This window comes from Rhinolophus sinicus, chromosome 18 (assembly GCF_057876585.1).
Source record: "Rhinolophus sinicus isolate RSI-liver-muscle chromosome 18, RSI-T2T, whole genome shotgun sequence".
Taxonomy (NCBI): domain Eukaryota; kingdom Metazoa; phylum Chordata; class Mammalia; order Chiroptera; family Rhinolophidae; genus Rhinolophus; species Rhinolophus sinicus.
The window spans coordinates 100,578,787-100,601,658 of NC_142518.1; the positions used below are offsets into that span (position 1 = coordinate 100,578,787).

At 40.2% G+C, this 22,872-nt stretch overlaps 1 pseudogene; it reads left to right on the top strand.

Annotated features, from left to right (window-relative positions):
- The first annotated feature begins 5,220 nt into the window (after positions 1 to 5,220).
- Positions 5,221 to 7,417, top strand: LOC109457511 (large ribosomal subunit protein eL31 pseudogene; annotated as a pseudogene).
- The last annotated feature ends 15,455 nt before the right edge of the window (positions 7,418 to 22,872 follow it).

Here is a 22,872-nt window from a genome sequence, read left to right on the forward strand (position 1 = left end):
TAGCACAAAGAATTCATTTTTTATGCACAGTTCGACATCAAATCACACTGCCTGCAGGAATTTTTTTCTTTGAACTACCACGAAGCTGATACCATCACTCACCCCACTCCCTTCTGACAGCTTCCACTGAAACTTGCTCTGGCCTAGAGTCTCAGGGTTCAGGGGTAACAGAGCAATGGGAATCATTTCTCGATGGAAGCGTTAGCATTGAATATAACAATTCATGTTTAAAAACATTGAAGGTTATATTTTACCGAAGATATTCTAGTTTCTGTGTATTTTTTATTGTAAACAAGTAACACAAGCAAGTGGCTAAAAAAGAAAAATCAAGTACCATGAAAGGGCTTATTTTGAAAACTGAGTGTCTCCTGTGATGCTAGAATTCCCAGAGGCCACTGGGAATTTTTCAACATTTTCCTATGTTTCCTTCCAGCAATTTTCGATGTTGATACACAAATATGTATACATGCATCCTTTTAAACATAAATGGGAACATACTACACAAACTATCTATACCTTGTCTCTTTTCATTGAATAAGGCACCAACAAAATCTCCATTATACTACAAATCCGATTTCCTGATCTCTCTAGACTTTTGCAGTAGCAAAATTAATTGCAATTCTTACTGAGATAATGGAAGGTTCCCAGGCAGTTGCAAAAAAATAAAGATTGCTTGTTTGTTTGGCCCACTATACACAAATAGCAATATTTTACAAAACTATAGTATAATATCACAACCAGGATATTGATATCAATATAATCCAATCTTATTCAGATTTCCCCACTTTTATTGGCACTCATTTATTTATTTATGTGTGTGTGTACTGTGTATTTCATTGTATACATCTTTTTTCTCCTGCGTAGGTTCACGTATCATTCACAGAAATCAAAATACTGAATGGTTCCCACAAAACAAAGATCCTTCCTGTTGCCTTTTTATTTTGTAACCACACCCACTTCCTTCCTGCCATTCCCTATCCTACCCCTAACTCCTGGCAGCCAGTAATCTGTCCTTCATTTCTAAAATTTTGTCATTCCAAAAATGTTGTATAAATGGAATCCTGCTTTTTTATCTTTTCAAAATTGGCTTTTTTCACTCAGCATAATTTCCTGGGGATTTGGCCAAGTTGTTGGATGTTTCAACAAATTTATTCCCTTTCATGACTGACACCAGTATTCTATGGCATGGATGTGTCACAGTCTGTTTAACCATTCACTTGTTGAAGGATATCTGTGCCGTTTCCAGTTTCTGCCTAGTAAGAACAAAGATGCTACGAAAATTTTTGTACAGATCTTTGTGTGAACATAAATTTCCATTTTTCTGGGATAAATGCCCACGAGTGCCTTTGCTGGGACATACGACAATTGCATGTTTAGTTTTGTAATACTCTGTGACACTAGCTTCCAAAGTGTCTGTACCATGACAATCCAGTTTCTCTGAATTCTTGCCTTCATTTGGTGCTGTCATTGTTCGTTATTTTAGCCATTCTGATAGATATATTATTTCATTTTGGTTTTAATTTGCATTTCCTGGATGGCGAATGTTGTTAAACATCTTTTCATCTTTATTTGCCATCTGTATATCCACTTTGGTGAAATGTCTCATCATCATTTCTCTTGATCATTTCATAATTAGATGTTTTATTTCTTTACTGCTGAGTCTTGAGATCTCTATATATTCTTGACACTAGTCCTTTGTCAGATACGTTACTTGCAAATATTTTCTCCTAGTCCACAGTTTATATTTATCCTCATCACACGCACTTTCACAGAACAAAAGATTTAAATTTGGTGAGGTTAAATTTTTCTATTTTCCTTTTATAGATGTTTGTGGTGTCAAATCAAAAAACTCGTTGCCTAGTCCTAGTTCCCAATTTTGTCACCTACGTGTTTTTCTAAAAGTTTTATAGTTTTGTTTTACATTTAACTCTGTGATCCAATTGTTTAATTTTTGTATAAAGTACGAGGCTTAGGTGAAACTTTTCGGAGGTTGAGGGGTTGTTTTGGTTTCATTAGTTTGTTTATTTGCCAATGGATATCCAATTGCTCTGGCATTATTTGTTAAGAACAGTATCCCTCCATTGAATTACTCTTGTACATTTGGTAACAACAACTGAGCATATTTGTGAGGGTCTATATGTAGATTGTTTATTCTATTCCATTGACCAACGAGTCTATCCCTCCATCAATAATACATTTGATTACTCTAGCTATATAGTAAGCCTTATTATCAGACAGAGCATTTCCTCCCACTTTATTCTTCTTTGACAATATTGTTTTATCTGTTCTTACGGTCTGTGCCTGTCCGTATGATTGAAAAAAAATGTGCATTCTGTTGCTGTTGGGTGGAATCTTCTAAATGTATATATCAATCCAAGACTGTTGGTTGATAGCATTGCTTCTCTATCTTTGTTAATACTCTACGTAGTCGGTTCTATCAGTTGCTAAGAGGGAAGGATTTAAAGTCTCCAACTATAATATAACTGGATTTGCCTATTTGTATTTTCAACCCCATCAGTTTTTGCTTCATGTACTTTGAGACTCTGGCTTTAGGATATGCACACTTTTAGGACAGCAATGTCTTTGTGGGTGATTGATCCTTTCATACTTATACAATGTCACTCTTTGTAGTGATTTTTTTTTAAAGTAGTCAATTTTATCAGATATTAACATAGCCACGCCTGCTTTTTAAAATGAACATTTGCAATGTATATATTTTTCCATCCTTTTACTTTCAAATAATTTATGTCATTGAATTTACTTATGTTATTGAAAACTAAAGCTGAGAAAGAAATGTAAAGCACTAAATGCTTACACTGGAAATAAGCGCAGATGGGAGCAGCCGGTTAGCTCAGTTGATTAAGAGCGCGGTGCTCTTTACAAGGTTGTCGGTTCGATCCCCACATGGGCCTCTGAGCTGTGCCATCTACAACTAGATTGAAACAACTACTTGACTTGGAGCTGACGGTTCCTGGAAAAACACACTTAAATGAATAAAAGTTTAAAAAAATAAATAAATAAATAAATAAATAAATAAATAAATAAGCACAGGTATCAAATCAATAACCTAAGTTCCTACCTGAAGAAATAAGAAAAGGCATTGAAGTGTTTGTAAGGAGTATATCATTGGGTCATGTTTTATTTTATTCACTCATCTAATCTTTGTCTTTCAATTGTAGTATTTACATCATTTATATTTCATGTAATTACTGATATATTAGCACTTGACTTTGTTATTTTAGTATATTATTTCTTTTCTTTTTCATTCCACCCGGTTCCCATTCCTGTTTCTCTTTTCTTGCTTTCCTACAGGTTTCTTGACATATTTTACTGTTCCATCTTGATTCATTTACATTGTTTTTCAATCTATCTCTTCATGTAGCTTTCATATTGCTTGCTTGGCATATTCCAATATAAATATGTGACTTATAATTGTTTACTGGTATCAACCTTTTACCACTTCAAGTGTGGAAACCTCAATTCCTTTTAGGTCTCTACACCTTCCCCACTTTCAAATATCATTGTTTTGAGTATTGTGTGGTGTTATAATTTGTTTTTATCATCACTTATGATTTATAAAACTCATGTGGAAATGGATAGGCTATTATATATGGACCCATGTGTCTGTTCTTTCCATCGTTCCTTCTTTATTGCTGATGCTTCAAATGTCATTCTTTCATCATTACCTTTCCATGTGAAGAATTATCCTTTAGCTAATATTTAATGGTAGGTCTGCTAGTAAAAAATTATTTCAGTTTTCTTTTCCCTGAAAATGTTTTCATTTTCTCTTTACTCCTGAAGGATAGTTTCATCTGAAATAGAATTTATTGTTGGCAGTTCTTTTCTATCAACACTTGAAAAATGTTGTGTCACTTTGGGCCTCCACGTATTCAGAAAAGAAATACACTTTGGAATAGGTGTCTTCCTATAGGTAATAGGTCATTTCTCTCAGGCTGTTTTTAACATTTTCTTTGTCTTTGTCAAAATCTTAATTATGATGTGTCCTAGCATCTTTCTCTGGTTTTCCTATTTATGGTTCATTCAGCTTCTCAGATCAGTAGGTTTGCGTCTTTTGCCAAATTGAGCTATTATTTCTTCAAACACTCTCTCTGCCTCACTATCTCCTATCCTTCTAAGCCAGTGATTATACAAACGTTGGAACATTTTATAATCCCATAGATCTCTTGGGCTCTGTTTTCTTTCAGTCTATTTTCTCTGCGTTGTTTTAAATGGGTGCCTTCTATTATTCTGTCCCCAAGTTTATCTCCTCTTGTCATCTCCACGCTACTGTTAAGCCCATTCAGCAAGCTATTCATTTCAGTTGTAATTTTTAAGTTCTATAATTTCCACTTGGTTCTCTTTTATGACTTCTATCTTTTATTTTTTTGCTGAGACTTTCTATTTTTCACTTGTTTCAAGGGAATTTGTAATTGATTGCAGAAGCATTTTTATGATAGCTGCTTTGAAATCCTTGTCAGATCATTCCAACATCTGATTCATCTCAGTGTTGGCATCCATTGATTGTTTTTCCTCGTTCAAGTTGTGATTTTCTGGTTCTGGTTATGATGGGTGGTTTTCGAGTTTAACTTGGACATTTGGTTCATTATGTCAGGACACTTTGAGAACTATTTAATTCTCTGATTTCAACAGGCCATCACCCTGCTATAGTTTAGCATGCAGGTCTTCAGCTTATTTTGTGGGCTGTGGTTCCAATGGCAGTTTTTAGAGACCCTGTGGTATTATTTCGGTTTGCTTCATTTATCTGGTGCTACTCGCGTTCCCTGTTTTTCCTGCTAGTACTGACTGAAGGGGGCAGAAGGGGTCTCATAAGGTCAGGCTGCAAGGTTCTCAGTTGTGGAAAGGAAGGGTACACTGGGATCCCCTTATTGATGCCTCTAACTGCTCTGGTATCTGAGTCGAGGCTGAAGGATTTTTTTTCCCTGTGAAAATAAACAGGTCTCCAAGATCTGGCCATTTGCTGTTGACTGGGTTCCTTTTGCCAGTTCTTGCTGCTGGCCCTGGTATCTCTCCGCAGGGGAGGACAATCTTAGGTTCACTGGGACAGAGAGGCTTCCCACAGTGGGCCTCTATCAACCTTTATAAAAATGTTTATTTTCAACACTATTATTGAGGTACAATTTACAAAATACCAAATTCATCTATTGTAAGCATTAACAAATGATTTTTGTTGCTTTCCAAGTTGGGCCTGGTAGGCTAGCTCCTGGAAAGATGGATGGCGAGAAGAAGAAAATCCGTTCTGCCATCAACAAGGTAGTGACCAGAGAATACACCATCAACATTCACAAGCGAATCTATGGAGTGGGTTTCAAGAAGCATGCCCATCGGTCACTCAAAGAGATCTGAAGCCGGCAGCCAGATGGTTCAGTTGGTTAGAGTGCGAGCTCTGAACAACAGGGTTGCCGGTTCAATTCCCACATTGGCCAGTGAGCTGCGTCCTCCACATCTAGATTGAAGGACAACGATTTCACTTGGAGGTGATGAGCCCTGGAAAAACACTATTCCCCAACATTCCCCAATAAAAAAATTTAAAGAGAGAGAGAGAGAGATCTAGAAATTTGTCATAAAGGAGCTGGGAACCCCAGATGTGCAAACATCAGACTCAACAAAGCTGTCGGGGCCAAAGGAATGAGGAATGTCCCATACTGTATTTGGGTGTGATTGTCCAGAAAGCCTATGAGGATGAAGATTCACCAAATAAGGTCTGTACGTTGGTTACCGATGTACCTGTCACCACTTTCAAAAATCTACTAAAAGTTAATGTGGATGAAAAGTAATGGCTGACTGTCAAAGTTACAAAACTGCAAAAAAATAAACCCTGTCTTTTTGTTAAGTTATAGAGTTTTGTAACCAGAATGACAATCCAGTTTTAGAACATTTCCATCACCCAAAGTTTGCTCAAAACCTTGTACAATCTATGCTCCCATCCCCAGCCCTGAGCCACCACAGATTCGCTTCAGGTCGCTATAAGTATGCATTTTAATGGCCTTTTAACAAAGAGATAGGTGTCTGGGGCCTGGCTTCCTCCACCAATCACAGTGTTTTTCAAGTTCAGCTATGTTGTTTCAGGTATCAGTAGTTCATTCCTTTTAATTGCAAGTAAGATCCCATCGTATATCTATGCCACATTTTGTTGATGTATTATATATGTATTGATGGTTGTTTGGATTATTGTCATTTTTCGGGACATTATGAATAACGTTAGTATAGACATTTGAATGCATGTGTTGGTGTGGGCACATTTTTTCATTTATATTTGGTAGATTTCTAAGATTGGAAATGGTGAGTCATATGTTAAGAAATTGGTGGGCCGATTCCAAAGTATACCATTTTCATATACTGACCACCAATGTATGACGGCTCTTGTTTCTCTGTTTGAAGAGTTATCTTGGTCATAGCATATTTTTATCATTGAAACATCATTTCCTTTTGTTCTTTGAACATATTTATAATAGTGGCTTTGAAGTCTTTTGTGCTAAATGCAACATCTTAGGCAACTCACAGATAGCTTCTTTGCTTTTTTCCTCAGTATAGGTCACACTTTTCTGGTTCTTTGAATGTCTCCATCATTTTTTTTGTTGTTGAAGACTAGACATTTTCGACAACTGATAGAAATTCTACATTGATTCCCCCCAAGGGTTACAGCAGTTGTGTTTAGTCAGTTTGTGAGCTAGCGAGCTTATGAACTTTCTATACTCATTGGGTAAAGTCTGTTCCCCTAAATCATGTAGCCAGTAATATCTTTGCTGAGATTTTAAAAAATTATTTGTTTTTCATTTTTCCACCTATCTTCTCATGGGTTACCCCTGTGTCAGCCTACCTTTCTGGGCAGCCAATGACCAGTGAGAGGTTGTGATCGAACAACCTTGAGTGAATAAGTCTTCCTTCCACCTTTTGCAGAGGGATCTGTGTGTGAGTTGGAGGTTGCATTTCAAGTTTAGGCACCTTACAGGTATGTCCCAGCTTCTACTTTCTACCAGGCCCTCTGAAGTCTCCTCTGTCACATGCAAAGTTTCCCATTTGACCAGGGCCGACGTGTAGCAGGGACTCTGTCTGGTCGTTCAACAGTCATGCGGTCTTGAACATGGGCACAGCTGACTCTAGTGTCAGGCACATGTGAGAGCTTATCAAAGTCCACCGAGATGTGTCACTTCCGGGATTTTCCGGTTAAGTTTAAGGCTACGCTGTCAGGCTGCTGCTTGCCAACCAGGATCACATCAGGCGACCTGTGATGCTGTTCTTCCGCCATTCACGTTCCACCAAGATCATCACTGTTCCTGACAATTCCCAGGGGCACGGGGTTTTCCCTGCCGCGCTCCAAATCAATTCAGCCACCTCTGGTAGCAATACTGGAGGTTTCACAGCTTGTCCCACCCCAGCAGAACTGCCGGACTCATAGATGTAAGGGAGACAGGAGCAGCCCCAGACTAAACAAACATTGAATTCCTACTGCTCTGACCAGAGGTTCAGGAGTTTCTTATTAAATAAACATTTTTCAACTCATTCCATGCCCTTGGTTGATTTCTACAGTCCAGAGATGGGTATTTTGTCCACGTCTATAATTGCTTGTCGGGGAGAATTTTTGCCTATCTTCTCCTTTGGCAATAAACTATAATAGCCTCTACCTGTTTTCCTTCCTGCCCCTTCTTGCTCTGCTACATTTCAATCTACAGGTAGCACCTACATCACATCCCTTCCCTGTATAAAACATACCATTGGTTTTCCATAACACCGAAAACAAAACCCTAACTCCCTAATGTGCCCTAAGGCATCCTAAGTCATCTGGATCTTGCTAGCCTCTCCCACGGCAGCCCCTACCTACCCTCTCCTACTTCTGCTACCCAGTCAATCCACTATGCTTCAGCCACAACACTCTACTTCCTGTACCTGAAACATACATGTTCTTCCCTTCTCTGTGCTCTTGTACTTAATCTTCCCCCTGCCCGAAATGAAGAACGCCTGTCTTCTTTTTATAGCACTTAGATCTCATCTCCTTAGAGAGGCCTTCCCTGTCCAGCCAAGGTAAAACACCCCTTCAATCCCATAGCTCCATTTCATTTTGTTCATAGCACTTACTGCAGTCAGATAGGACAACATTTTTGTTTATTATCTGTTCCAAACCATCCTAATACAAGCTCCATGAGGGCAAGGTACTATGTTTCCTAGCACCTAGAGCTGCGGCTAGAATGAAGTACGTGACTCTTGGGCATTTTAAAAAATATAAACAAAAATATATATTGGATATTTTTCCATTTTTAAATCAGTTTTGTAATAGATGCCTATTTTCCCACTGTACAGTGTACTAGCATTCAGGCCCTTGAACATCTTATTACTATAAGGAACTTAGTATCACATGTGAGTTCTGAGAATGCACTTTGGACTCAGACACTTGGGTTCAAATCCTGGATCAACTACTTCCCCATGTGATTTCATATCAGTTCTTAATCTCTCTGTGTCTAACCCAGTTTCTTATTGGAAGTAATAGCATCTGCTCACGGGGTGAGAGTGAGTGTTAAATAATAGAATGTAATGGGCTCAGGATTGTGCCATGCTCTTAGGAAATGCAAGTTAAATTGTTTTATTTTGCTTCCGCCTGAAGTGGCGAAGGCACTCCCTAGTGTTTTCCCTTCCCTGGCAATCCTTCACAGTAGGAACACACGCCAGCTCAAATAGACTAACTGAGCCTCTCCCTTCTCTTTCATTTGACCTTCCCTTTGCACAGACACTGCTGGAATCTGGGACCCCTACACTCTATTTCTGAGCAGTGGCACGTGCCAGGTGAAGAAGATGAGACTAACAATGCCCCAAACACATCAGCTGAATAGGCTGCAAAATGGAGACTGAAATACCTTCTGCAGAACTAGAGGATGTAGGAATTCTTGGGTCCCAAGGAAATTGTGGCACGAAAAGAGCAGAACTGGTTTTATTTAAAATTTTCCAGGTGTAAAGTCAGCCATACTCCTGCCACAACTGTAACTTCTGTCTCTGGTGTTTGGAATCTTGCTCTTACAAAATCAGAAACATTTTGAAGCAACAGTAGACTAGCTCACTTATCAGGAAGAAAAGAATGTTCTCTGGCATCTGAAAGCTCATTTTCTAATATATGGGCTTTGTGTCTAGAAGAAAGGAGAAGGGATGGGAGGGATATGGGTAAAGGGATAGTTATTTGATTTACATCTCTCTTGCAGAAAACTGATTCTGCTGGAAAATGAAATTTTTTACCTCAAGATTTTTCCTATCAGAATCTTATAAAAATAGAGAAAACAGAGGTCTATTTTATATGTAGTAATAGTTTTGATAGGTGAAATCTAGATAAGAAAATCGAAATATGGCTTCCTGTCTTATAACCCAGATGTGGTAGAGGGTCTTTACTTTTTTATATAAAAGGCATCCTTGCCAACATAGTGTGAGACCAGGGGATTCATTTTGGTTGTCTCTTGCACCTGGGGTCTCCTGTGTGATACCTTCTCCTGCACATAACCAGTGGAAGCTCCCCCAATAACCTAATTGTCAGAGAGGTGCCATTCCAGTACCATGTTAGTCTGAGTAATATCAATACTAACTACGCCACTGGCAGGCCTATGCCCACCCCTTCTCTCCAACTTCACCAGAGCACACACCAGATTACAATGGGGGAATGGAAAGCTCTCTACTAGAGTGAGAAAGAGTGAGAATAAATGGAAGCCATGGTCTTTTTCACCTAATCACACAAATGACCTCGTCTCACTTTTGCCATATTCTGTTCAACAGAAGTAAGGCACTAGGCCCAGCCCACACTTAAGTGGAGGAGATTACATGAGGGTGTGAATACTAATAAAGATGTGGGGATCATTGGGAGCCATTTTAGAGACTGTCACTATACATGATATCCAAAGAAGGGGCCACTGAAATCCAGTGGGAGAAAGATGGTCTTTTCCACATATGGTACTGGGTCAATTGCCTATCAGTATGGAAAATTAAGCCCTCAAATTGTACACACAAAAATAACTAGGGACAGATCACAGACCTAAATGTAAGAGGCAAAACAAATAAACTTCTGGAATAAAGCATAAGAAAATACCTTCATGACCTTGGGTTAGACAAAAATTTCTTAAACAAGACATAAAGAGTACTAACCGTAGGTGAAAATACTGATAAAGTGGACTTCCTAACAATTATCAACTTTGCAATGACTTTTCATTAAAATATATAAATAATATATTATCTCAATTAGCACGAGCTACTGAAACAAGCAATGCAACTATAGTTTATTTCTCACTCATAGGACAGAAGAATGTGGATTAACTATCTTCTAAGCAGTGACTCAAAGACTCAGAATGCTTCTATCTATTGGCTTCTACGTCAATCTGGTATGATTCAGACAGCAAACGGGGGAAGAGTTTAGAAAAGGGACACCAGATATTGCCCTGTCTAGGTGCAGAAGTGACACAGGTCACCTCCGCTCAAATCCCACAGACTAGAATCAGTCTCATGACCAATCCAACTACAAAGGGATGCTGGGAAATGCAGAGTAGAGAGGGCTATCTGTGAGCAGCAGCAGACCGCAAAGATTAGGAAACTGAAAGCAAAGTATTTATCACTTTTGAACACCGTTATTACTTTAACTTGAAAGAATCTTAACACATAACACACAACAAAAGTGAATGTGAAGGGAATAATAAACTGAAAGTTTAGATATTCAAGGCAACCCCTGAACCTCCTCATTTATAAAGATCCTTTTTCTGCCATCCTGACACTAAAACCACGTAAAGCATTTACAGTGGACAGAGCAGAAGGTACTGGCAAGAAAGAGATGACTAAATGCAGAAAATGAGAGGAACGAGCAAGAAAGACAAGAGCCAACAGCACAGCTTAGGTTTGAGAAAGATGTTGAAGAGACTGAGAGAGAAATATGTGTGAGGTTTGGGGCATCCGTACTGCGAAAACTATTGAGAGAATGCCGAGGGGAGAGAGGTTTTAGAATGATCTTCATGAAGGTTTGACACACATTAAGATCTGAATCCCCTTTGTTGCAACTTGAGACCCCATCTATCATGCTAATTACAACTGTTTTTCACATTTTTCTTGATGTTCAGAATGTTTCTTTCAATGTGACCTTGTGCTAAGACTGGGTTTTGAGGTAGGTTAGCTTCATAGAGGTTACATAAAGTTTACTAGAAAACCGTGACAAACATTTGCATTAAATGTTCATTTTCAAGAGGTGCTAGGTAGCAAAGTAGATGTTCTGTGTAAAAACGGCTCCTGCAATGACTGCCTTTGATTCCTGGGGATGGTAAGGGCAGGATGAGCCATGAATTGGACTCTTATGCCCAGGAACTCTGACCCGCACTGAATGTTATCCCACTGATACCAGCAACTGATACATTTCAAATGGTTACTTCAATGTCAAAATTAGTACAGCCAGGACACTTCTACTAGGTTAATGAACAACAAAAAGGCAGAGAGAAGGAACTTGCTGTAAGACAAAGAGCAGAATTTTTGGAGTCAGTCAAACCTGAATTTCTATCTGGGCTTGAGTTTAACTATGTGACATTAGACCAATTATTCAAGAATTCTGAGTGCCAATTTCACCCTCTGTAAGATGGTGGAAAGGCCACTACTTCTCAGTGTTATGATGAGGGGTTAAAAAATCATAAAGTACTTAGTACTGTGCTTGGTGAATAACAGGTACTTAATGTGCATTAGAGCCCTTTCCGTGCACTTCCACTTCCTGGAATAAGAAGATAAATAGGGCTTGGAGTAGGAGATGGATGATGAAAAGGGAGAATGTTCCGGGAAACAAGAATAATACAAGTAAAGAACTGAAGGTGTGGGGTGATAATGGCATTTGCTGCAAAGAACAGAGACTTTGTGAGGGGAAGTACAGAAGGGAAAGTTGCATGCATGTCACCACAGACTGCTGGATCCCTCATGCACTTGCCCCTATGAGCTCTCCAGCTTCATCTTGTACAACACTCCTCATCTCTGAATTTCACCTACAGTGGCCCTCTCTGTTCCTGGACTATTCTATTCTTCTTCCCATACCTCTCTCCTACCTACAGGGCCTTTGCACATGCTCTTGCCTCTGGCTAGAATGCTTCCCCCATCTCTACACCCTTTATTGCTAATTCCTATCCACCCATTCTGTGTTAATTCAGAGATCTAGCAAGCCTTTCTTGAAACCCTCAACCAAGTCAGACCTGTTGTTTATATGCTGTGAAAATAATCTGCAATTTTCTATCACTAATTATGGTTTAGAATTATATACTTCTTGTGTGATTATTTGTTTAATGTCTCTATCCCCCAGTTGGCCCTGTCTCTTTTGCTCACCATTGTATCCTGAACACCTGGGGCATAAAAGCTCTCAATAAATACTTTTTGAGTTGATTTATGAATGAGGACATGTCTTCTGGGGGGATCAATAGGCAATCTCCTCATTCAAATGTGTCGCCACTAGGCCCTCTGGGGAAGCACTGACAGATTGGTGTGGACTACCATGAATATCTCAAATGCCAGCCGGGAGGCAGTAACCATTACAATGTTCTTTGCAAGCTGAAGGTTGATAGATACTTCCCTAGTCCTCCGTTTTCTATCACCCAGCTGTGTGTTATATGTGAAACGGGCCTTGAAAACTGGAAGGGAATTTAAGTTCCCTTCCCAAATGCTATACCCTAAGTGCTTGATATGAAGGAATCGAAAGCTCAGATTAAATGCTTGCTTCTCTAAGCAAGGGCTCTCTCTGCTGACATAAGCCAGGAAGAAAGGCAATGGAGACAAAGCCCCTACCTTCACCCCTATTGCTGTTTTCCAACTTGTAAAGAAATGGCTTGGAGTCTTATTCTGGTGATCCCACACGGAATGCTTATTAGGACCACTTTACAGAATGGCCAACAGTTATTGATCAGAAGTGTTCCAAGACTGAATGGGTGGCACTGGAAGGCAATGGGTTCTCTGTCACTGGAGGTGTTCAAGAGGAGACTGGATAACCTACCTTGATAAAATTGTTGCACATCAGATGAGAAGGAAAAAGAGCCCTGAGGTTCTTTCCAGCACTAACACTGGGAGATTCTGAAATGGGTGTTCTTGGAGGTGTGTCTCCAGTCATGGAGGATGGGTTTACACTGAGTCATATCCTCTCTTCTCTGGATTCTCTTCACCCCAAGATCTTTTGGTCAGACTTGGGGTATAGTCTATGGCCAGGGAACATAACTAAGTTAAGACTCTTACAGAGACTGAACTCATGACGTTGTCCTCATTAGCTCTGTCCTCTAACTACCCCTCTCCAAGTTCACAGGTACATTTCCAATATGCAGCAGTGAAATTAACTCTAGAGAGAAAGCTTCGCACCATGCAAAGTGATGTAATCCAATGACATCTATTTCAGCATGATAACATGGTGCTCCGTTTAAAGATGAAATTTTCAGGAGTGATAAAAATTAAAATGATGGTTTTGAACTATTTTGAGTGAGAAATTTTCTATCAAAGAGGAAATGTTATGCAAAAGGATCTGTAGCTTCAACCATGCAGAGACATAAATATCACATATTAATAGATTTGACCTAGTTGCAATCATAGTCAGCTTCATTCTCATCTTGTCTCTCTCATATGTTTCTGCTGTATTAGGGTAGCTTACTTAGAAAGTCCATGGGATATCGTGGATATGTGAGAAGAATGAGAAGTAGACAGTTAGCATGATAAAAAAAAAACTGAAGATAAAGTGGTTTTGAAAAAATCTTTTAGTATTACTAACCTGACTTAAAATTATTGGGGCTGGGAAGGCTTATTCTTTCTCTGTCTCCAATTTAAAAATCATGCATTAGTTTATCTCATTTCTGAGTTAGATTTTTCAATTATGCTACACTATGGCAAATACGATACAGCTTCCACTAGGCTACTTGAATTTCCTATCACCTTCCCTTCAAAGCTAAGGAAGAGCAGTAATAATCTGCTTAGCAAATCTCTGAACTTTAGAATTACCAAGGAACACAGAAAGCATCTAACTCAGAAACTCTTAATTTTCTGGGGTTACATGAACATCTGAGAATCTGGTGGAAGCCACAGACTCTTTCCTTAGAATGCTGGCCACACGTACTCACATACACACGCAAAATTTTGCGTGGAGTTTCCTGGGAGACTTCCCTTAGAGACGCCCATGAAGCCTATACATGGAGCCCAGATTACGAATCTAAGTTCTAATGCAGCCTTTTCTTCTTAAAAACAAAGAAGCTAAGGGTACGGACCTACCAAAATTTATCTGCCCAAAGATGTTGCTCCAATCATAATTTGATTAAACAACAGAAAACTTAAAAGAGAAATGGAAAACATAAGGTTTAACAAAGGCATCACGTGATGAAAAAGCACTATGAATAAACTTTGAGAGTCAGGAATGATCATAAAATGTAGGACTTGAATATGTATTTTCTAAATGAAATAGTATTTGTAAGTAATATGCCCAGAGAAGAATGAAGGCCATTCCACCTGCTAAATTTATTATACATTCTTTATTCACACTGTCATGTATATTTTAACAAGACTCCACACTTGCCTTCCTGTTAGTTTCTTTGGAAACTGTACATATCACTTTAATTATACTTTCTTCCCATTCTAAGGAAGGCCTACAAAGGTTCTGTTTGTATGGTTGCCTGTTGGTCTGTTTGTTTGTTTGGCTGTCTGTTTCCTTGAGGAAATAAATTTAGTGCGGGCCCACTGATACATGAAAAGTTTCTCTTGAGCCTTGCAATTAAACTTCTTGAAGTCCAAAATGAAGATTTACACATTGTTGAAACCCTGGTTGTTTCCACATTCTGTTAGTTGGAATGATTTCTCTGGGGTACCCTTATGTTAGGGTCAGACTATGAATGTTACCTGCAGTGGTTGCTGTAGAATAATGCAATGAGAGACCAAGTTCTTACCATAAATATTATCATATGTAATTCCATCAAATTCCAGTTACTCAGAGAGTCAAGTGAAGGCTAAGATAAAACGCTGACGCCAGGAATCAAATACAGCATCACCTACTGGCTTCCACAAACCCTCTCTTTCCTTGAGAATAATGGAATCCATTGAGCTATGAGATGTCCTATAAACCTTAAAGGAAACATTGCCATCCTAAAGGCTAAGCACAGATCCTGGTGAGAATATGGGAGGCTAACAGATTGCATGCCATGGAAACAGAGACAGACCTAATTTGAGCAGAAACCAATGCTATTTATTTATTTATTTTATTTTGATCAGCCTTCCATACTGAGTAAGTTTGGGGCCTTCTAAAATTAACATGCTTGTAATATTTAAAACCACTTGGGGGCAGCCGGGTGGCTCAGGTGGTATGAACATTGTGCTCCTAATGCGAAGGACTCCGGTTTGATTCCCACATGGGCCAGTGAGCTGCGCCCTCTACAGTTAAGATTGTGAACAATGGCTCGACCTGGAGCTGGGCAGTACTGAGCAGCCAGCCGGAGGCCAGTGTGAGTGACTGACTGACAGCCTCAGCTGGGTAGAGCACAAGGCTCATAATACCAACATGGGCCAGTGAGCTGCGTCCTATACAACTTGACTGAGACACAACAGTTTGAACCAGAGTTGGGGGGATGGGGGGAGCCGGAGAGAAAAAGGAAAAACATTTGTATTTTTCTGAATGTAGGGCACCAAATATAAAATTTTCCTTGCCACTTGCTTCTTTTTTACACTGAAATAGTAGGTGGGCTTCGGGACTATGAAAGTCTTTTTTTTCTTTTTTTAAAGATTTTATTAGGGAAGGGGAACGGGACTTCACTGGGGAACATTGTGCATTTCCAGGACCCTTTACCAAGTCAAGTTGTTGTCCTTTCAATCTTAGTTGTGGAGGGTGCCGTTCAGCTTCAAGTTGTTGCCCTTTCAATCTTAGTTGCGGAGGGCGCAGCTCAGCTCCAGGTCCAGCAGCCACTGCTAGTTGCAGGGGGCACAGCCCACCATCCCTTGCAGGAGTCGAACTGGCAACCTTGTGGCTGAGAGCCCACTGGCCCACGTGGGAATCGAACCATTAGCTTTGGGAGTCAGGAGCATGGAGCTCCAACCTCGTGAGCCACCGGGCCGGCCCTGGGACTATGAAGTTCTTGAGGTTGGGCTTGAAAAGTTCTTTTGGAATTGTCAGAAATTGCAAAACTGCCTAGAATTTCAATTTCCACCTGCAGAATCATATACTTCTATAGCTGAACGTTATCTTGGAACCAGTCCAATTCAGAGATTGTTTGACTACACTATTAATAAACATGACTGCCCACTTTTCTCCAGGGAGAAGACATAACAAGGTGAGTGGTGGTTTTATCTTCACTCATTTGAACAAAAGCCTGCTTTGCTTCACAAAAGAATTAACAAGAATGGAATCAGGTGACTAGGGAAAAGGGCTCAATTTTCAATTTTGCAGGACAAAGGGGCTAAATCCAGAATTTTTATTTCCAAGATATTGACCATTCCTGCTCTTGGTAGCCCTGACATGAGCCACACAGGGCAGAGATGGCAAAAAAGCAAACAATCATACATACACCATGAAGGTAAGGTTTGTCAATGGCCTGTCAAGTACTGCGGCCAAGTTCAAGTCATAGCACAGGCAGCCTGTCCTCAAAAGATACTCAGGATCACACTATAGCCACCTTTTCTCTTCCTTAGGTAGGATGACGGGATGATTCTGTACACACACTTTAGAGCCACACTGCCTGGGTTTGCAAAGCTGGCTTCACCACTACCTACCTGTGTGATCTTAAGCTAAGTGACATGACTTCTCTGTGCCTCCGTTTTTAAATCTGTAAAATGGTGATAATTGAAATGTACCTACCTCTTAAGGTTGTTGTTAGGATTAAGTGAATTAAAAGGAATACATAAAGTGCTTAAAACAGCACATGACATATACTAAGTGCTACATAAATTTTAGCTGTTATCACTGGATTTTGCCCTGTTTTCCAAGTGCCAGGATACATGTCTTCATTCAAAACCATACTTGGGGCAGCCGGATGGCTGACTTGGTTAGAGCTCGAGCTCTGAAAAACAGGGTTGCCGGGTTCAATTCCTACATGGGCCAGTGAGCTGCGCCCTCCAAAACTACTAGATTGGAAACAAGCTGCCACGGAGCTGCCAGAGGGGAGACCGGATGGCTCAGTTGGTTAGAGCATGAGCTCTTAACAACAAGGTTGCCGGTTCAATTCCCTCCATGGGATAGTGGGCTACGCACCCAGCAACTAAGATTGAAACGGCAACTGGAGTTAGAGCTGAGCTGTGCCCTCCACAACTAGATTGAAGGACAATTTGGAGCTGATGGGCCCAGGAGAAACACACTGTTCACCAATAAAATTAAAAAAGAAAAAAAAAAAAAAACCATACTCAGGAGACAAACTTATTTTTCATTTCTCTTCTTCACTATACAGTGAAAGGAATGTAAAGAGTGGTACCTAGATGGTATTGATAGGAATCTCGGCTTTACGCAGGTCAGGCTTTATTCCAGTGAGGAGAACTCCGCCCTTCTCTCCCGCTTAGTCCCCTGCCCATCCATACTGTAAGCATACTACAGGTTTCACTATTAATGAGCTAGCCTGCTCCTTCCAGAATAAAACAAAAACGCAAATAAACTTTTTCTTCTGAAATGCAGCACTTTCTCAGAAACCAAATCCATAACCTTTCCAGCCCATGAGCATGAAAGAGTTTATGGCACAGATTCTTGGTAAAGCAATTTCAGCTGGCAACTTTGCCAGCTGGTCACCTGGGGAAATGATGAGATCCGAGGGGACCATGCGCTGTGAAAACCGAACTCCTCCTGCTAAGGCCTGCTTGCCAGCAAGGCAACATGGTTCTTAGATACTCCTACTGATTAGCCAATGAAAATGGGCAATGACCTCTCAGAAGGTGCCAATCCTGCCCTGCCTCTGGGAGCATCTGAGAATCCCATTTTGTGTCCAAGCGGTCCCCACAGTGTTTAACATGTGGACTGTGAAGTCAGACAGATCTAGGGGTGAATTATCAGAAATTGCAAAACTGCCGGCAACTATAAAATAGTCTGCAACTATTGCTATGAGAACCTTGACAAGTTACTTAATATATCTGTGCCTCAGTTTCCTGATCTGTAAATTAAGATAGTAAAGTCAACCTCGGAAGATTAGTGACACGCAAATGACATAATATATTATAGCTGTGATAGTTAACCCTTCATTGCCTCAAAAATTGAGCATGTAGGAGTGGCCAGTTAGCTCAGTTGGTTAGAGCATGGTGCTGATAACACTAAGGTTACCAGTTCGATCCCTGCATGGGCCACTTTGAGCTGCGCCCTCATTAAAAAAATTAATAATAATAAAATAATAATTTAAAAATTGAGCATCTAAGCACCCAGCATAACATCTGATTAGAATAGGGAACATCATATTTGGCATCTATTATCATTTCTACTTTTTAGCACCTTTTCTCACTAAATCATGTGATTCCCTTGAACTGTAGTCTAAACTCTGCTAAGCGCTCTGCACGAAAGGCCAAACCCAAAGTACACTCATATTTTGTCCAGGCAGCTGTGGCTCATCAGTGTCACAACCCTGATGTAGGGACAAGCCTCAGTAGCAGTTTTAGTCATTTCCACTTCCAGGAACACACCCCTGGGATGGACCACCCTCCCCCAGGCTTCAGTCTCCTCATTTATAAAATGAAGAGGTTGGGGTAGATCAACTCCAAGGGCCCTTTTGGCTCTGATATGCTAAGTTCTTACGATCTTCTATCTAGAAATATAAACATGTAGAAACATCATATCCTTGGGATATTTAAAGAAGTGACAGAGACAAAGACAGGGATGAAAAAGCATCTCAATAATGGGGTTAATGGACACAGTGAAGCGTTTAAACCTACAAATAAGAAGTGACAGAGAAAAGAGTTATAAAACTCCCACTGGAACTTCTAAGTAAATAAAAGGGGGGGGGGGGAGTGAGAATTAACGACCCAACCTCACTCAGTTTTAGTGAAGAGAGATGATTCCTGGTGGTGGGACATTTACCTCTTTCCACTCCTCTTACCAAAGACATGGCAGAACCCTGACAATTTAGAGCCATGGGCCACTTCTGCGCTATCGAATACTCTCTAAGATCACTGACTAGTGAGATATGGCCAAAGCCAAAGATTTGTCACAGAAAAAACAACACTCTGTGCACCAAGGCCAATTTGAACGCAAGTTTACCCACTGTAGTTCTTGGCATGAAGCAAGAAACAGATTTGTTTGAACAAAGCAGTATTTCTATTTGCAATCATACCACTGTGTGCTGTGATTCTATTAATTCTCACAAAGTAGCTCTGGGAGGCTGGCTTCCTCCCTCCAGTGTACACATGCAACCTCCAAGGAACTTTTGGGATGGTAACCTGGAGGCAACAGGTGGCAGTCATCTACTTTCTCAGTCAGGAAGGGTTCAGGGATTGGCAGCTGCCTTTTCCTCAAAGCAAAACTATGGTCCCAAATACTCTTTGAAAAGCTATGACTTCTTTTAAGGTTGAGGGAAGGAGCCAGATCTGCTCCCCACCAAGAGTAGAGCAGATAAAACAGTTCCTCCATTAATGAGAGGCAATCCGGTATGATAGATAAAAACTTGAGCTCTGGAGCCGGACTGCCTGGGTTTCCCTCGCCACTCTGTCACTTATTGGCTGTGTGACCTTGGGAAAGTTATTTAACTTCTCTGCAGCTCACTTTCCTCACATATAAAGTAGAGGAAGTAATAGAGCTTAGAATTGTTGAGAAAATTCAATGAATTGATATTTCTAAAGCAGTTATAATGATGCGTAGCACAGTGCTTTTCAATTGTTTATTAAACAAAATAAATAATCCTTGGGTTTGGCAACAGCTTAAGTATCTGAAGGTCAATAGTAATTTAGCTGCTTTTCTCCTTTACTAAAAATATTCAGCTTCCTTGCAGAGCACAAGTACTAATATAGCCCAAATCAGTAAAGAGGGTTTTAGAAAGCCTCACACTACTTGGAATTCATGACTTCCTTAGACTGAATGTTTGTGTTCCCTAGAAATTCATTGTTGAAATGCTAACCGCAATGTTATGGTATTAGGTGAAGCATTTGGGAGGTCATGAGGGTAGAGCCCTCGTAAATAGGATTAGTGCCCTTATAAAAGGGAGCCCAGAGAGTTCTCTCTCCCCTTCTGCCATGTGTGGACACAGCAAAAAGACTCAACTATGAGCCAGGAAGGAGGCTTTCAAAGGACACCAAATTTGCCAGCACCTCCATCTTGGACTTCTCTGGATACAGAACTGTGAGAAATAAGTTTGTTTTTCATAAGCCACCCACTGTATGATATTCTTCTTATAGCAGCCCAAACGGACTAAGAGTACAACCAAACCCAAGGAATGTTCTGATCTAAATCTCAAATAGAAAAAGATGCAATGTACATAAGGTACTTGTATAGACTCAAATGTGAGATTACCTCAGACATAATAGAACTTTACTTCTCACTCATTTGAAGCCTTAAATGGGTGTTCCTGTTAGGAGGACAGCTCTCTTCTAAGCTGCAATTCAGAGACCCAGGTTCCTTCTACCTTGTGGCTCCTTTACCTTCAACACATGGCTTTCCCAGATTACTATGCTCCTCTGTATCAGGCCAGTGAAAAGAGAAAATGGAGTTAAGAATCTGCACATGATTGGCCTGGAAGAGATACAAATTTCTTTATTCATATGCTATTGGTAAGCACTAGTCACACGACCACACCAAAATATAATGAAGACTGGGATGTGTAGTCCTTGAGTGCATATATGTACTGTGTACATGGGTTTATATGTGTATGTTGTATGTTTATATGCATCAGTGCATTGCATTTTTGTATTGGTATATGTGTATGTGGGTATGTGTGGATACGTATCTTTATATATGTACGTGTGCATGTGTGTGCATGTCTGCCTGTGTATGTGTTTGAGTACCTGACTTTACGTGCATGTGTGTATGCATGTGAATGTGTTTCTATAGGTTAGTGTTTGTGTAAGTACATATACGTATGTACACATACAAGTATGTGTGTATTTTCATGTGTACCCATGCATGTGTATATGTGTTTGTGTATGTATATGCATGTAGGTTATACATGCACACACATAAACACTGGAAACAAGTTTCATGAAACAATATTTATAACATTCAACACACTCATATTTTTCATCCAATCCTATTTTATTAATGAAATATTCAGGTCATGACTACCTAAATGATTTTCTCCTCCATTAATTGGTTGAAACCAGTGTGAAAAATACTGGTAGGAGATAATAATATAAATCATAAAAATAGCAAATACTTGGCCAGCCTGGTGGCTCAGGAGGTTGGAGCTCCGTGCTCCTAACTCCGAAGGCTGCTGGTTCAATTCACACATGGGCCAGTGGCCTCTCAACCACAAGGTTACCAGTTCAATTCCTCAAGTCCCGCAAGGGATGGTGTGCAGCGCTCCCTGCAACTAAGATTGAACACGGCACCTTGAGCTGAGCTGCCGCTGAGCTTCCAGATGACTCAGTTGGTTGGAGCACGTCCTCTCAACCACAAGGTTGCTGGTTCGACTCCCACAAGGGATGGTGGACTGCACCCCCTGCAACTAGCAACAGCAACTGGACCTGGAGCTGAGCTGCGCCCTCCACAACTAAGACTGAAAGGACAACAACTTGAAGCTGAACGGCACCCTCCACAACTAAGATTGAAAGGACAATGATTTGACTTGGAAAAAAAAGTCCTGGAAGCACACACTGTTCCCCAATAAAGTCCTGTTCTCCTTTCCCAATAAAATCTTAAAAAAAAAAAAAAAAAAGCAAATACTTTTTAAGCACTAGCTAAGTGCCAAGCTATTTACATATGCTATTTCATTTAACACTCATAACAATCCCATGAGGTAGGCACTATTATTAGTTCTATTTTATGGATCAGAACACAGCCATATAGGACGTAATTAACATGCCACATGCCAATGCCGGAATTAACAAGTAAATTGTGGTTTACTGAGCAGAGCCAGAATTTGAAGCAAGACAGTGTGGCTCCAATGCCCTAGGCTTATAAGCAATAGTCCATACTACCCTTCCCCCTATTTGTAAAAAGGCCTATTTAATCTCCTTGCCCATGGTTCCTATTGAAAGTATATCCCTCCATATCCGATGGACACTTGTCTCATTAGGGAGACCACCTCAGGAATGATGTAGATGTCTGATCTCTGCACTGTACACCTGAAGCTGAAGCTGAACAATAATGAATGTCAACTATAATTTTATGTACATAAATAGTCACAAGAAGTGGAGTACAGCATTAGGAATAGAGACAGTGGAAATGTAATGGCTGTGTGCAATGTCAGAGGGACAGTGGATAGGGGGAGGGGAGTTGTCACTGTGTGAGGGATATAAATGATAAATGTCTAACTATTACATTGTTTTGTGTACCTGAAATAAAAAAATAAAAAAGAAAGAAAGTATATCCCTCCAAATATATGGTGATGAAAGGAGAACTGACTCTGGGTGACAAACACACAATGTGATATATCGATGATGTATTACAGAATTGTACACCTGAAACCTCTGTAACTTTACTAACCGCTGTTACCCCAATAAACTTTAATTAAAAAAATAAAAAGTACATCCCTCTCCCACTCCTCCTTACTCCATTTTCCCAGCTCCAGTAGCCTCTGCAGGGGCCTTAGCGGGCAACCTCCCTAACTCTGGCACTGCTGAGTCGATGGGCACAGATGTAGTGGAATCAGATGTAGCTGTAAGATGTAGTCATTATTCTCCAGCAAATTTCATTATCATGATTTTCCCTGTAATAATGTTCCCATGTCTTTGAGCCCCAGTCAGTCAATCACACGAACTGGGAGACGGACCGCAGCAAATCAAGTGACTGAATCTTCCTGGCAT